General features: G+C 34.7%; 1 protein-coding gene across 6 annotated transcripts in view; it reads left to right on the forward strand.

Moving 5' to 3' along the window:
* KCNH7 (potassium voltage-gated channel subfamily H member 7) overlaps positions 1 to 15,601 on the forward strand; it is a 204,764-nt gene that overhangs the window by 73,569 nt on the left and 115,594 nt on the right. The gene's annotated exons all lie outside the window — the stretch shown is intronic.

The raw sequence follows: 15,601 nt of genomic DNA on the forward strand, positions 1-15,601 counted from the left end.
ACTAATTACTGCTAAGAATGATTTTCATTTAAATGTTTTATTTCCAGTCAACCTTGAAATTAATCTGATCCAAAATTAATCTAGAAAAACTGTTGCTTACATCACAAAACCATTATCATTTATTTGCAAATTATCATCAGAAAGAAGTTATAAGTTGAAAATCTTTTAAATTTGATGGAAGTGAGATATCTTCCCCTTTGGATCAAGATAAATTTCAAGATCGCTGCACTGTGGTTCTCCTTAACTCCCAATAGTCAAGCTGCTGATTTCACCATACATCATAAAACATATATTCATTAAATGTTAGTTCTTAACTAGAATCTAAAATTTCAAAACATTTTAGATAGCAGTCATGGTCTAATATTTGTACTGTGCAGATAGGACCTCAGACTGATATTATTCCTGATGGTTTAAAAAAGATCTTTTTTGGCTTCATTGTTCACAGTTTCAAGGTACAACTTGGATGCTGAACAGAGCTAATCTTTAAGGCCAGCCAAATTACAAGTGAACTGTGCAGCTTCAACTGGTACATCTACAGTGAAAGAAGGGTGGATGAACCAGAAGTGTTCCTTCCAACCTGCCTAACTATAAGAATTATTCCCCCATATAGTGCCACTATCCATCTTGATTTCATTCATTTAGGTAAATTTGATATGGAGAGTAAGAGCTCTTGTTCACTCACCTAGTTTCAGTGTCCATAATTACTATTTGAAGACACTTTTGCCCAGCCTCTGTAAATCATACTGTCAGTAAATATAACAGCAGGCTATGCCTTCCTTATTTCTTACAGAGGATTATGTTGATGCCACTCTTTTCCAAGCACCTCTATTCACTCGGTTTCCTCGGGTAGCCTTTTTTCTCTCTAGCAGTAAGGGGACAGAATATCAGCTTCAAGATATTGCAGATCATCTGCTTAACACGTTCAACGTGCACTGGTATGGCTGGTGAAAACAAGGAGCAAGCAGGTACCTCCCTGAGTAAACAAATTCAGTAACGGTGTCCTGTTTGGTGTTAGATACAAAGAAGGATTGACATAAATGAGCAGAGGATTTTATTTTATTTTTTTTAATCTAATAATATAACCATTAGTTTCACTAAGGGACAATCAATTCTTGAATTGCCCATAAATCTCCAGAGAATAATACACAATTTTTTCAGTATTTCACAGCTGTATTCTGCCCTCAGTGTATATGGGCAGCTCTATTCAATTACAAAGGATGTAGATGAAGGGTATGATATGTCCTGAAGTGATGACAATTTGATGATTATTGTGTTTGATTTGAAACTCTACCCTTACCATTGAACTTACTTTTTTTAATAAGGTCTATTTTAATGTGGATATAGAAACCTTTGTCTCATTTCACCCAAGGCAGAAAATAGCATGTAAGCCTAAAAGCAGTATTTTTTTTTTTCCACCAAAATTAGAAAAAGAATGTAAGAAAAAAGCCAGACATGTCTACTCTGTCCTCCATTTTCTATTAAGGCCTTTGTTTCTGAGATAGTGAGTCTTCATTTCAATAAATGAGGAAACAAATAGCCTGATGTGATCCTTTTCAGCCTTAAAAGATGCTTTATGAAGGTAGCTAATTTTTGAAAAAAATTTTTTTCCAGCAGTATATTTTGAGTTCAGCTGTGAAGGATTGACAAATCAATTTGCAGAAACTCTCTTCATTTGAGAAAGGAGAGAAACATCTTCCCATGTTCCTCCAAATCTGAAAGTTTCAGTTTCATCTTTGAAGCCAAATATTTGGTTCCTCCACTTTGCAACAGCATTTCATTTCAAATTTCACTTTGTTTTAACTTTAACATATGAAATAACCCCAAAATATTTTCTTAGATTCAATAACAATTTGTTTCATTATTAAGACAGAGTCTTTCTTTTTCTTTCTGATTCTTCAATATTTGTTGTGACTGGATTCCTCTTTTCTCCAAAATTTCTACAAAAGACTCAGAATTTATCCATAAAATCCTAAAAGGAAAATGTTCTAAAAAGCTATTTGGTTTGCTGCTCGCAAACCTACCTTTTTGGTTTAGTTTTAAATACATATATGTAGATGACCATATTAAATGCTTCCTAAACCTAAATACTCTCTTCTGGGTTGAAAAATAAATTTTCATTTGCCCAAGATATTAATTGGTGTCATCACATATTCAGCAAGAGAACCCCGTATCAAAAAAACCCCAAAATATACCATGTGAGTGAAATATGAATGTCTCTGTGGTCAGTGATGCTGACTTTCAATTTAATATGTACTTTCTAGCCGTAAGGAGATAGTTTAATTGTTCTCACCATTCATGGAAAGCATTTACTGCATATTCTGTCCAATCAGTGATTTAAAGAAGGACATGCTCATAGGGGATCTGTCTGCTATGTGAGATGATAATTCCAGTCTGAATAATTTAATAGAATATAGCAAAATAGAGACATCATGCAAAACAATAAACCAACAATTTCCATCAAAATAAAATGTAATTTAAACTCAATCTGAAGCTATAGCTGATTTCCTGGCATGAATAAAGCAGTATCAATGTCTTCTTTAAAAATAAAGCAACACCAAACACAAAAAAAACCTGTAATTTTCAATCTTATCAGCACAGAGGTATCTAATTAATTTGTTTCTTTAAATTATGAGGCAAATTTTTGATAACTGGATTTTGGTAGTTTTATAAAGAAAAAGATTGCACTGAAATATAAAAGCTAGATGTTAAAGTGGGAAATATAGTTATATTGCATTTCATTGGGAAACTTCAAAAAATATATATGAATGAGAAGTAGCATCAGGCTGTGTACAAAAAGAATTCTGGAGCTTTTAAGTTTTTAATTTCTTTCTACAAACCCTACTTCTTGCTTTACAGTAACCTTCTGATTTAATTACAAATTCTGTGTCTTTTTCTTTTTATGTATGATGTTTAGTCATGTTACATCCAATAGACATGATATTTTTGGATATATACTGACAAAAAAAAAATAGTGCAGATAGGGCAATTCAAGCATTGTTTGTTAAACTTCATTCTAAATAAACTGGTTTTATTTACCTCAGCAAAATTTCACATAGGATTGAAGCCTAAAAATCTTCATCTTCCCTTTGGGAAAGAAGTAGCGTTTATAGATAATCAGTGCTTTTTAAGAGAATTCACCATTCAATCAGGGGTTTACCAAGAAAATTACATAAAATAGTAAACCTCTATGGGCTTATGTAGGAAGTGTTGAAAGGAGAACCCTCTTCTTCACATATTTACAAACTCAAGGCCAAGAACTTGCCAGTTTAGAATGTTTTCTAAAGGAACTAGCAGCTTGGGATCTTCCATTTTTTTCAATGTCCAATTTTAGAAACTTATGGGCTCATTAAATTCCACAGTAGCACGTATTTATCTCATGAAAATCCTTTACTGAGGTACTCATAATTGCATGTGCTTATAATAATTAGTTGTCTATAAATGTTAAGTGATAAATTATAGAACATTGCCCAGTAATAATCAGATGTTTGGGTATGAATGCTCATGCTTTTCTTCTCAATTCACAGTTTTTTTATATGTATACACAAATCACTATCCAGCGGTTATTAAATATCATTAAGAATATAGAGAATCAGGAATTCTAAATCTCAAATAACACAGCAAAGTATTAGGATGACTGAGGAATTGTTTTAAATTTATCTTGGCTTTAGCAGCTGAAGAACTCTGAGGTTTGTTTTTTTTTCAGGTCTTTCAGTTTCTCTGGTCTTTTCTTCCTACATATGTTTGCATAACTACAGGGAAATTGTCAATGGTTTCATTGACAATTTTCTGTTTAACTGCAGAACAGAAAATTGCTTGGGCATTTTTTCACATTTTTATTTGCTTAAACATTAATTTGACATTATTTTCTGGTCCCTATCATTTATTTTGATTTTCTTTAACACAGAAAATATTTCTGTTTCTACATGTCTTCCTTTGTTCAGTGGGTTCTCTGACAGATGTGTACGATAATGTTCTTTTCATTTTCTTCAAATTTATATTCTGGAAACTGGTCTTTTAATAGCCTTCAAGAGTTTCCAAGCTGGGCCAATAATTTGCCACTTAACAGTGGAAGTGCAGCAACTGATCTTTCATCGTTCTCCTGTAAAGGAATCACTTTTGATAGTCAAATCTGCCTTTAAGTTATCAGTAACTAAAACTGTGATATGCATTCAGAGACATGGGAATAAAGAATTGCAGAATAAATGAGAATTAAATTCCAGCTTAATAAGTCATTTAGAAACAATACGTCTTCCCCAAATAATCAGCAATCCTCCCTGTCAAAACATAACTTTGCCAGACTTTTCATCTGACATGCTGTTAAAAGGAGACAGAAACCTTACAGTCTAATTTTCTAGTTCTTTTGAAAACTTCTCATTTTACAAAGGGAAAATAAGTCATTCACAATTTTCTAATTCATAAGTGCTTGGAGAAGTAAAAGTGACAGTAGAAATCAAGTATGTTGCTTGATTACAGCAAACACCAACTACTTCAGGAAGTCGCTAAGTGGACACTCTCCTGTTTTCCTTTGGTACATAATGGTTTGATGTAACAGAGCAGACCATTTCTGCAGTCACCTTCTTTATAAACTGAAGCCAATTGCATTAAAAGTGCAGTTAATGTTATTTTGGTTTGTATGACCTTATTTTCTTGAATGGGTAACATAGCCTGTTAAGCTCAGAATTCAGTTTTTCCATAAGCAGTTAAGGTTAGCCAAGAAGCTGAAAATAACCATTTTTTAAATACAAAAATACTAAATTCCACAAAGAGTATAGGCTAGCTCAATTATAAGTCATGTTCCTTGAGCAGTTACTATGTTTTCCTTAATGTGAGTGCTCTGTTTACTTGACAGTGATAATATCTTTCTCCTAGAGTGGCTTGAGAACACAATTTTCCTCAATTTCCCTCTGTAAAACTGCAGAAAAGAACCAATGCACATTTCTTCTAAGACAGACTCAGAGGAGCATGGATAGAGGCTAAATCCAGAACAAAACAGAGCAGATTTGATTAATGACTATCTTGCTCTGCTAAGTCACATTAACATACTAACAATGTGTAACATACAATGATGAAATGGGAGAAGAAGCAGGATAATTCACATCCAGCCAAATCAGCTAAAATGTTGCCATTGACTTCAGATGTGACTATGGTCATGAAATGTATGATACTTACAATTTTCCAGCCAATATAAGAGATGTGAGATAAAGACAAACTTCTAGCACCCCAAAATAATCTTATAATGGGTAGTGTTATTGAGAAAATTGAATAGTGGATGTAAATTGATGAATAGTTGTGGGATTTTATTACTAAATATAAGCCTTTACCCTCTTGGCAAATAGGGATCTGATTTTTGCAGTTAAAGATATAAGACCAGAGACCTCTGCCATATTTATTAATCACAACTTAAGGATCGTCTTATCAATTCATTACAGCACTCATATATCAGAAAACTTCAACATGTTCCCAGGTCTTTTCACTATAAAATTGAAAACTATTTGAGGATTACACTGGCGTTCTTCAAAGAGACAAAGTGTATGGTTTAACCCCAGCTGACAACTATGCACCACACAGCTGCTCACTCTCTCTCCTCAGCAGCAGGATAGGGGGAAAAGAACTGGAAGGGTAAAATGGAGAAAACTGTTGGGTTAAGATATGAATAGTTAAATAATAAGTTAAAAAGGAAAGTAATAAAGAAAGAGAAATAAAACCCAGGAAAGGCAAGTCATGCAAATGAAAACAATATCTCACCACCATCCAACTGATGCCCAGCCTGTCCCTGAGCAGTTGCCCCTGGAAAATCTGCCCCCTTTATTGCTGAGCCTGCTGCCACGTGGTCTCAAATGCCCCTATGATCAGTTGGGATCAGCTGTACCAGATATGTCTCCTGCCAGCTCCTTGGGCACCCCCAGCCTCCTCACTGGTGGGGCCACCTGAGGCACAGAAAAGGTTTGGATGGTCTGTAAACCCTGCTCAGTAATAACAAAAATATCCCTGCATCGTTAACACAGTTTCCAGCACAAATCCAAAACATAGCCCTGCACTAGCTACTATGGAGAAAAGCTGAGACAGTTCCAACTCAAGTATTTGATTAATGTAACAATAGAGGGCAATCCTAAAATGGAAGTCCCATCCCTGTTACTTCCAGCTGAAAAGATCCTCAGTGTGACTGGTGAGGTTCTGCAAACTTTGCTCTCCATCTGCCACCACTCATATTTTTTGGTAACTGCACAGATAACTCAAAAGGTTTTACAGTTACAGGATTTCCCACTCTGTTGTATGAGATTTTAACACTTTAGCCCAGAAAGTCAGAACAAAGTAAAATCCTGAAGGACAAGAGCAAATGTATGAGCAGAACTGTCACAGCATATGCCACAGTTGAGGTGGCCACACTACAGAGTGTCATCACACAATTTCAGAAAGTTTCAACACAAACAGAACAACACCACATCAGAAGACCTCAGGCACCTGCTCTTCTTGTTCTTTAGCCCAACCTTTTATACCTTCATGTTCATGCATTGCACCTGTGTGCCCTCTGCTCCCTTTGGTGACTGGTCAGTGCACCTGGGCACTCCACGGCTCATTACCTTCAATATTGGTCACCTGCTTTTTGCAGCTGTAGCCCATTAGGGATGAGGCTCAGCCCCAGCCCCAGCCCCAATTAGCACAAACTGTGTACCTACACAGAACTGTCTTCAGTGCCTCATCCCAAATCAGTCTGTGCCTAGTTCTAGTTGACATAGCCAGTTCCGCTAGTTTTTACTAGTTTCAGTCAGTTGTTTTTTTAAGGAGAGAGGGAGAGGAAAGAAAAGTCACTAAGGAATGTTATCTATTGACATAAGAATATGATCAGTATGACAGAGAAGGAACAGCAAACTGGACATTTCCCATCTATGGCTTTTTTTCTAAATTGTCTTTTAAAACTCTATTCCCAAATAGCAACAGTCTCAGTAGTATTAGTGACCTTTGGCAACAGCCTTTCTATCTTTTGGGACTACATTGATTTTTTTTTTCCCCCTTTGGCTTTCATATAGCAATTTGGCATTTTATTGACCCAAATCTACAAAGTGGCCGGTATCACTAGCAGCAAGGGAGTTTGAGAGGTTTTTTTAGTACAACAAATTAGAACATGAGCTGGCACAGGCTGCAGTGAAAAAAGCATTGATAGTACTCTAGATTCAGACAGCTCTAGTGGACTGACAGCTCTGTTTGGTAGATGAGCATTGGCTGATTTTTCTCAAGATGAGTTTGGTAGCCACACAGAGTACTTGGTAGCCACACACAGTATGTGGCTTGCTGGTCTTCCAGAGTGTGTCTAGGTCCCAAAGACTTTAGTTTCAGTTTTCAAAATACCAAGTGGGTAAAGTTTATGTGCTTATAGAGTGTATTAACATATTAACACATAAGAGCACAGAAATTATGAGAACTCCCTCAACTACTCTTATTTTCTTGTAATTATTGAAAAATTCCTAGGGGTTTCTTGTATAGACAATGGGCCTGGTACATACTTTATATTTTTCAGGGTTTTTTTAGTAAGGGTTAATGCATATTCCATTTCCCTGTAGAATACAATAATCTTTTCAGCAGTAAATATTTGGAATCCTTGTATAGATTTATTCTCATAGTGAAATTACCCTGTATTCCTATTTAAAACTCTCTGCAATGTATTGGCTTACTAAAGGATTGAAATGGATTGCTTTGAACTACATCCTGTGGAGGATAGTCTGCAGCTATCCAGCCCAGTTGATTTTAATCCTACTCAACACTATTACTCAGTAATTACAAATTAGATTGGTCTAAAACTGAATGCTTCTATCGCCTTCCAAAGACCCACACTGACACTTCCCAAGAGAATACTCTTCCTTGAGTACTGTCTGAAAGTTCTCTTATTATTCTGTTAGGGAAAATCAAGGCTGTTTTGTAGACTATTTATGAGAAAACTTTCTAATTGTTTAGCTTTACAGTGTTGTAAAGAACAGCATGGGTCATGTGCAAATCACAGCTTTGAGATTAGATTCTTACCATCTCTGTAAGCAATGGGTTCAATCCTAGAGCAACCCTTCTTTCTTTCACAGCTGTTTTTTCTACAGTTATATCAGCTATACAGTTATCTCTCTATATTCAAACAAGTGTACTGGAAAAACCCACAAAAATAACTAAAACGGGAAAATTAAGAAACAGAATGACCATCCTCAATGAGAAAATAACATGGAACAATGTGAGCTGTCTTTGAAAGTAGTGAGTTATTCCAACTGAAAATGTGTATACTTCAGTTTAGGATAGATTTTTGGTCACAACAAGCCTCTGTCTTTGTGTATGGACCCAGCTAAAGGAAAATAGAAAATAAAGGACATAGCTTCTGAGTATCACACAGAAAATAACTGAAAGTTTTATGTTTCTGGTAATAGTCTCCTTTGAATTAGGCAGATAAATTGCTGGAACACCCACTACCAGAGACTGATGTATTTTTAAAACCCCCAGTTTTACACTCTTTACTCAGTTGCAATTTTTCCAGATGTCTGCCTGAGGGTCTAAAAATTTGCTACTTCCTGCTATCCATTTTTGCAATTCTTTTTTATATGTTTAATACAGTTTTGTACTCCTTTGACATCAGTTCATTCCTGAAAAGCATAAGCATCTGACACAGAATTTTAGTGAGGTACTCCAGGAAATCCCCTCGGCACAAAAGGGATATAATACCTCTTATTTCCAAATCTGCTCATGCATAACCAGGGTTAGCATACACTTCCTCAGAGTGTATTTGTCTTCAGTAAGACAAGAAAGGAAAAGACTCCAGTGAATTTATTTAATAATTGATAGTGGAAATAGACTCTAATGAAATTTCCATCATCCAGAAACATGAACTCTACTTCATATATACTGTCATTCATTTGTTGGCTAATAGCTGACTTGGCAGCTTCCTTGAATTCCCTGCTTGGATACAAACAGCCCACTTCTCCTATGATAAAGCTCTTCAAATCTCAAGGGAACCAGTGAACTCTTAGGGCTGTATCTTTAGAGGCTCTGCACCCCCACAGAAGCACAAAGCTGCAAGAGAAGCCACATTATAGAAATAAAGCTGAATGTTTCAAAGTGTATTTATCTATTTCTTTGTAAATACTTTATGGATTGGAGATAACAGAGGACTCTCCAGACAAACACCAAACCCAGTACTTTTTCCAATCCAGATTCCAAGTCCTTTTAGCCCCTATTATTTACACATGGAAGATCTGTGGGCTGGAAAGTGGATATATTGAGAAAGAAACTCCTAACATATGATGGCAAACTAATTTCTCCATAGTACCCCTACTTTATTCATTTTGTGTCAGATGCAAATCAGTAGCTGCTGGGATGTCTAAAGACACCAACAGGCACTGTGTAGGTATTAAGTGCTATATTTTCATAAAGCTTTAATATTTATATACCTTCCAGTGAGTAAAAGTGCATATATTGTATATATGCCATAAGAAAGATGAAAAATATATGCTTCTGACTGTAAAGAGCCAAAATATTTGGAGACAATGGTACTACCTGATGCTTAATGGCTACCTATCAAAACATATTTTACAAGAAACACTGGTCTTAAATTTCCTATTTGATTATGTTTAAAATTTTAATACTTCCACTCTTTCCACAATTGAAAGAGATGAAAATTACACAAAATGCAATACTTTGATAAAATTATAATAATCAAAAATTATTACCACTATTCTTTCTTTTCTCAGCATTCCATTACTGTTCCATCTTACTATAAATAGTTTAATAAAATGTACTAAGTAGAAAAACAAATATATTGTTTTCTTATTAAGTATTTTTTGTATAATTTCAGGCCTCAAACTTGTCATCTTCTTACTACTTCTACAGTTTTCCTCTTTGATTTCAGTAGAACTAAACTTCTGCAGGTGTCTCCAGAACCAGGTCTTACAAAGCAGTAATATCAAATACCTTCAAAAGACTTACTAATGATAAATTTGTATCAGCTTTGTCATACAATAAGTAATTTTATGAGGCTTAAAACATGCATCTGTGACTAAAAATACCTAATTTATGGTGAATATTTTATTCTCTGCCGGCAGGTGTTCAATCCAAGCTTTATACATCTCCTTATTCATAGAGGTTTCAGGGCTTAGTTTAATTTTCCATGACAGCTAAGCTCTTCCATGGCTGACTACACAAGGTTGCTATTAAAATACTTCTTCACCTATTACACTCAGTAATCAATAGTCTACTCTAATATTTATACTGTTAAATACTTCAGCTCGTTATTGTAACTTTTATATTACCTGTATGTCAATACATGTACATGTGCATGTACAAACTCATAAAATTATACTTTTGTTAATCTCTAATCATTCAGTCTATTTAAATAATGCTTTGGAAGCACTTGTAAGACCTCCTAAGTTCAGAAGGCCCTGGGGAATATAAAAAATTCTTAAACTATAATTAGGAACCCTAGAGGAGCATTCCATGCAAAAAATACACTTTGCATACCCTGCAATTTATCAGATTCATAGCAAGCACCTTGAGGTCAGAAGCAAAGTGGGCAAACTGAAAAGTTGAGTATTATGAACACAAAAGAAAAATAAAAACCCTAGTAATGCATTCAAGAAATAGAACTGCAGCCAAACAAAAATAATTTAATAACCTTCATATATTAAAAAAATAGTTGTTGATCTGGTTCTCTTCCTTTTAAAGCCTTTAAGGAAAGCTTTAATTATTAAAAAATTTTACAGACTGAAGACAGAAATACCTCATTTTTCCCTTGTCCAAAATTATTCAATTTTGAATAATTTAAAATAAAATGTGATAAGAACAATAACTCTGATCTAGAAGGAATAAAATTATGATATCCATTAGCACTGATTGCACAGAGTAAAAGTGGGAGAGGACATGAAAAAGTGAGCACTCAGCTAATAGTATTATGCTTTTTTCCTAAAGTGAAGAGAAACTTTGCCCTATAGAAATTTTTGTCTACTTCCCTTCAACCTTGTAGTATCCTACTTATCAAGATTATTACAAACTTTTGTCATATATGCAACAGCTCTGATATACTTTAATATTCTTTGAAATATATATAATTTAGATATGATATTGAAAGGTAAAGATGAGCTAGACATTATGAAGGTGGAATGCAAGGCTCAGCAAAGCATGATATCATGAAGATCAGGAAAATTAACTGAAGGTTGAGCAAACAGAGTGTTTGATTGACAGAGGAGACAGCAGCCTTCAATATACAAGTGGAAGTGCAAGGGACAGACACCTAGCAGCAGATGCAACAGATCCTACGAGCTGACAGTATGATCCAGGTGAAATTTTCCACACTTCAACGGAGCACTTAATTCAGGCAATGGTCTCAGCAAAACAGAAGAAGAAAATCAGAAGGGAACTAAAATACAGGAAACTTAAGCACAAATAGAAGCGTTAACAAACTTATTTTCAGTGAATATTTTAGAATTATTCTGTAGCCAATGGCAAATGGAGTTCAGAATGTGCAGCATGAATATTTTATTTTGACACTAGGCAAATACATTTTGGAGTCACTGAATCTTCACTAAGAGATAAGAGGACTTCAGGCACAGACCAAATTCTGTCCCTTATCATCACTAGTAAATGGAAATCTTTATTTAATCAGGAGTTCTGCCAGTATAAACCAGATTACCTCCACTGATAATAATGGCATTATAATGCTTTACTCATCAAGAGATTGATGCCTTGAATATCTGAAAATACTAGAAAAATAATCTGTTTCCTTGGAAATAAGCATGACTGAGTGGTTCCAGGACTTCCAGATCCCACATGTGAAACTATCTGTATGTCTGCAGATGCTCTGAGATTTTCTGTGCAGTGCAACAGGAGTGAGGAATTAAACAGTGAAGAGCACAGAAGTAGTAGTTACATACCTCTGGTTGGTGCATATCCATTTTTAGGACTATATTTATTTCTCTTTTCAAATCATAACCAAATCAGCTGACAAGCCAGCTATCTGTCAAGAACACATACAGAGTGGTGAACACTGTGACATGCTTTTATGGAAATAGGATTAAGTTTCTGAACAGTCTGTAAGGCACACTCATTGTGGATTTTGCCAGCCAGGGCTCTCCACTTGGCATTGACTGCCTCTGTGTAGCTGGATTTTGTCTCATAGCATGACAGCCAAGCTCTGAGTGTTACTGAGCATAAGGGAACCATTGCAAATACTTTCAATTTGTTGGTAAAGTTGCAGAAGTCTGTACACTTCTGAAATACTTAGGCACAGGACAGGATCTGCGGCCTCAGAAACAGGGCAGAACCTGCAATACAACTGGAATGGACTAAATGTTCATAAACTGATAAAACCAGACAGCCTTTTGGCCAACTGTATAGACAAGCAGAATGCATTTGTCAATATATAGTAGCAGCTGAAAGACCAGAGAGGATGAATAGGAAACAATTCCCTCCCTAAAAGGAAGGAAAAGGGAGTAGATACATTTTTCTCAAATAAACAGAACAAACCTAGGCTTAACTCACATGATACCCACTCATGGTATCATGACAAAGAAAAAGGCAGAGCCAGGAACCTATTCTGGAGCTATTTGGTTGCATTTCACTAGATCAAGAAAGGTGATGCTAAAAATAAAGTATCAGATCAATATAGATGTATCTTAATATCCAAGAAAGTGTGAATCATATTCAGATGCTTGAATGGACTGGTAGAAATTGGAGTTAACAGTTGCCAAACTAAGTGTTTGAGGTTAAATGAAAGTCTAAAAATGGCAATAGAATCTACAGAGATTGAAGTTACCCAGGGAAGAAATTTCAGCTAAGATTACTAGTTAAAACAGTATGAAGATTAAGCAGTTTATGCTTATACAAAACTTAAAAGAAATAATAAACAATCTAACAATGGATATACAATCTTACTATAGCATCATTTAAATCAAATTTTCAAAACCACATTTCTTTATATTTAGCCCAAAATTATAAAAAAGGTACATAGATAAAAAACTACTAATCATTTAAATTATATGCAATATTTTTTACTATATAGCACTCAAATCAATCATACATTCCTAATCCTAATACTCTGTTTATATCTTGAGCAAGGTTAATGTCCTAGTCTTGGATTAAATGAATAAACACTAATTTCACCACCAAGACCAATAGCTTCCTAGCACTTCTTACAGAGAACTGTACTAGAAAAAATATGGGTAGCCCTTCATAAACACTGTTTTCAACATCTGATTTGTTAGCAATGACACTCTTAATATAGGTTTACACTCAAAGTATTTTGTTAGTTTAGCCCCTAAAATTCAAGAAGGTATGGAGAAGAAATCAGAAAAAGTGGTGGAGATCTCAAAATTCCTCACTGAAAACAACTCTGTGAGAAATATTTTTCATTATTTCCCTAATCAAGTTCTCTGACATTTCAAAATAATATCTTTTATATGGAAGTGAAATAAAAATGGGTTTTTAATATTTAAATATAAAATGCAAAATTCCAGTCTTGTATTTGAAAGGAATTTGAATGGTATATTTAAAGTTCACAGAATGTAAAGTATGACAGAATAAAACTGAAACTGACATTTTTTGCGATTTGAAAGTTATTTTTAAAGTAATTTGTCAGTTTATTCCCCTTATCCATTTAAATAGTATGGCAGAGGGAATATATTTATCATATTATGTGGTTCAGAAAAGATTGCTATTTGTACAGAAGTAATATCTGGCTGAGTAGCTAAGCACCTGAAACACTGCTGTGTTTATTATTTATTTATTATAAGCCTTTAAGGAAGATCATAATCATTTTTCAAAGAGAGTGATTAAGCAGAAGTACCATTCAAATATGCAGGGAATCATAGGAGCAGGCTTTTTATTTCCTAATAATAAGCAAACTTGCTTTATTCCCAACTAACATCTGGAAAATTTATGTTTTCTACAAATAATTGCACTAATGTAAGCCAGTACTGATATTTGGTTTGAGATAAGAACACAATATTATTCATTTTTCATTAATCTTTACTTGCTGTTTGAAATTTGTTATTCCCTAAAGCTATTGATAACTTTCATTCAAGCAGGAAGGGAAGAAAGTAATACTATACAACATCATTCACTCGTGAGAAATAAGAATTATTCAATAGGTTAAACAAGCAGTTCATAATCTATTAATTTAGAGATAATTTACCTGTCAATAATAAACAGTAAAACATACATTTTCCAAAAAATAAAACTGAAATAAAAGTAAAATCAGAAGCTCATGCACTAAAAAAAAGGGGAATTGATTCTTCTTCCTAGGTCTGCTGTGATATCAACTGAGATGGCAAGCTGAGAAAGAGGTTTCTGTTCTAATTCCAAAATCTAGATAGTAGAAGAATAAAGAGGAAGTGTTTTTAAAAAAGTAAATTTTTGAGGCAGAAATAAATGTAGGAAGTTCAATAAATTTTTAAACTTGTTTTGAGTAAACATTCCACATGGGTTTAAAAAAAGTTAGAAAAAAAAGACAGGTTTTTTAATTTGATGGCTTCATTTTCAGATATTGATCAAAAACTAGCATTTAAATGTTTTAAATAGTTATATTTTTAAACGCTTTATCCATTCAACAATCCTTTTATAGTTTATGCATACATTTGTATATACCAAGTCCTTTTCAGCAAATGAACTTGGAAGCCAGAAGAAACAAACATAAAAAATAAATTGTCTACTCAGAACTTCTCTGCCCTGCTACTCCCTCCACTCTTACTAAATATTTTTAGCTTACTTTCCCTGTTATTCACGAGTTACTCAGCCAGTGCTGACTGGCCTCCACGGATCTTTTGCCTATGAATTAGTAGCAAAGAGACTCCCAATTTCAAACGTGTGGAGACATGACTGACTGTGCATTAGAGTTCCATAAGCAGAGATAAATTAGACAATGACATTGCTTTGCTTTTGTCATGCTCCATCTGTTTGGGTCAGTTTATTTAGCTGAAAGCAAAAAGCAATTTCCACCAGAAAAAAATGCTGTAACTTTGACAAACAAATCAGAAGCCTGCAGTGGTAATGAAAGCAGAGCATTCAACTGGCTCTGCAGGCCACTTGCCCAGACACCATATTCATCAACTCTTAAGCTTCTGCTATACAAACACAATGTCTCATTGTTGAACTTTAATAAGGGGTTTTTGTGAGCTCTAGATCCTTAGCAAAAACTCTTCAACGTTTCAACAGGACTGGAGAGTGTTTTACATTGCAGCACATCTTTTCTTTCATGTGTTTCCCCATTGGAGCAAGGGTCTTCCTGACTTCTAATGAGTACTACATTTCGGTGTTTATCCGTGTTATTTTCTTTTATTTAGGATAACTCTGGACAACAAAAAGTCTTCTTGTGGTTCCCATGACAACAACCTTTCAGTTACTAATCCTGAACATATGGCTGGAGTAAAAGAATATTTCAGGGAGGCGCACCACTACTTACAGGAAGTAAATTTAACCTTAGGGATGGCTTACAAAGCCCCTTCAGTCAGTGGAATGACCCTTAGTCTGAGGGAAATTCAAGCAACTAGTGCAAAAACTTCTCCCATTTAGTCTAGTTGAGACATTTCAAAACTATTTTCTACATGCAAGAAATTGATGTTGGTTCAATTGACTCCCTGAATGA

The sequence above is a fragment of the Passer domesticus genome, chromosome 10, assembly GCF_036417665.1.
Source record: "Passer domesticus isolate bPasDom1 chromosome 10, bPasDom1.hap1, whole genome shotgun sequence".
Lineage (NCBI taxonomy): Eukaryota > Metazoa > Chordata > Aves > Passeriformes > Passeridae > Passer > Passer domesticus.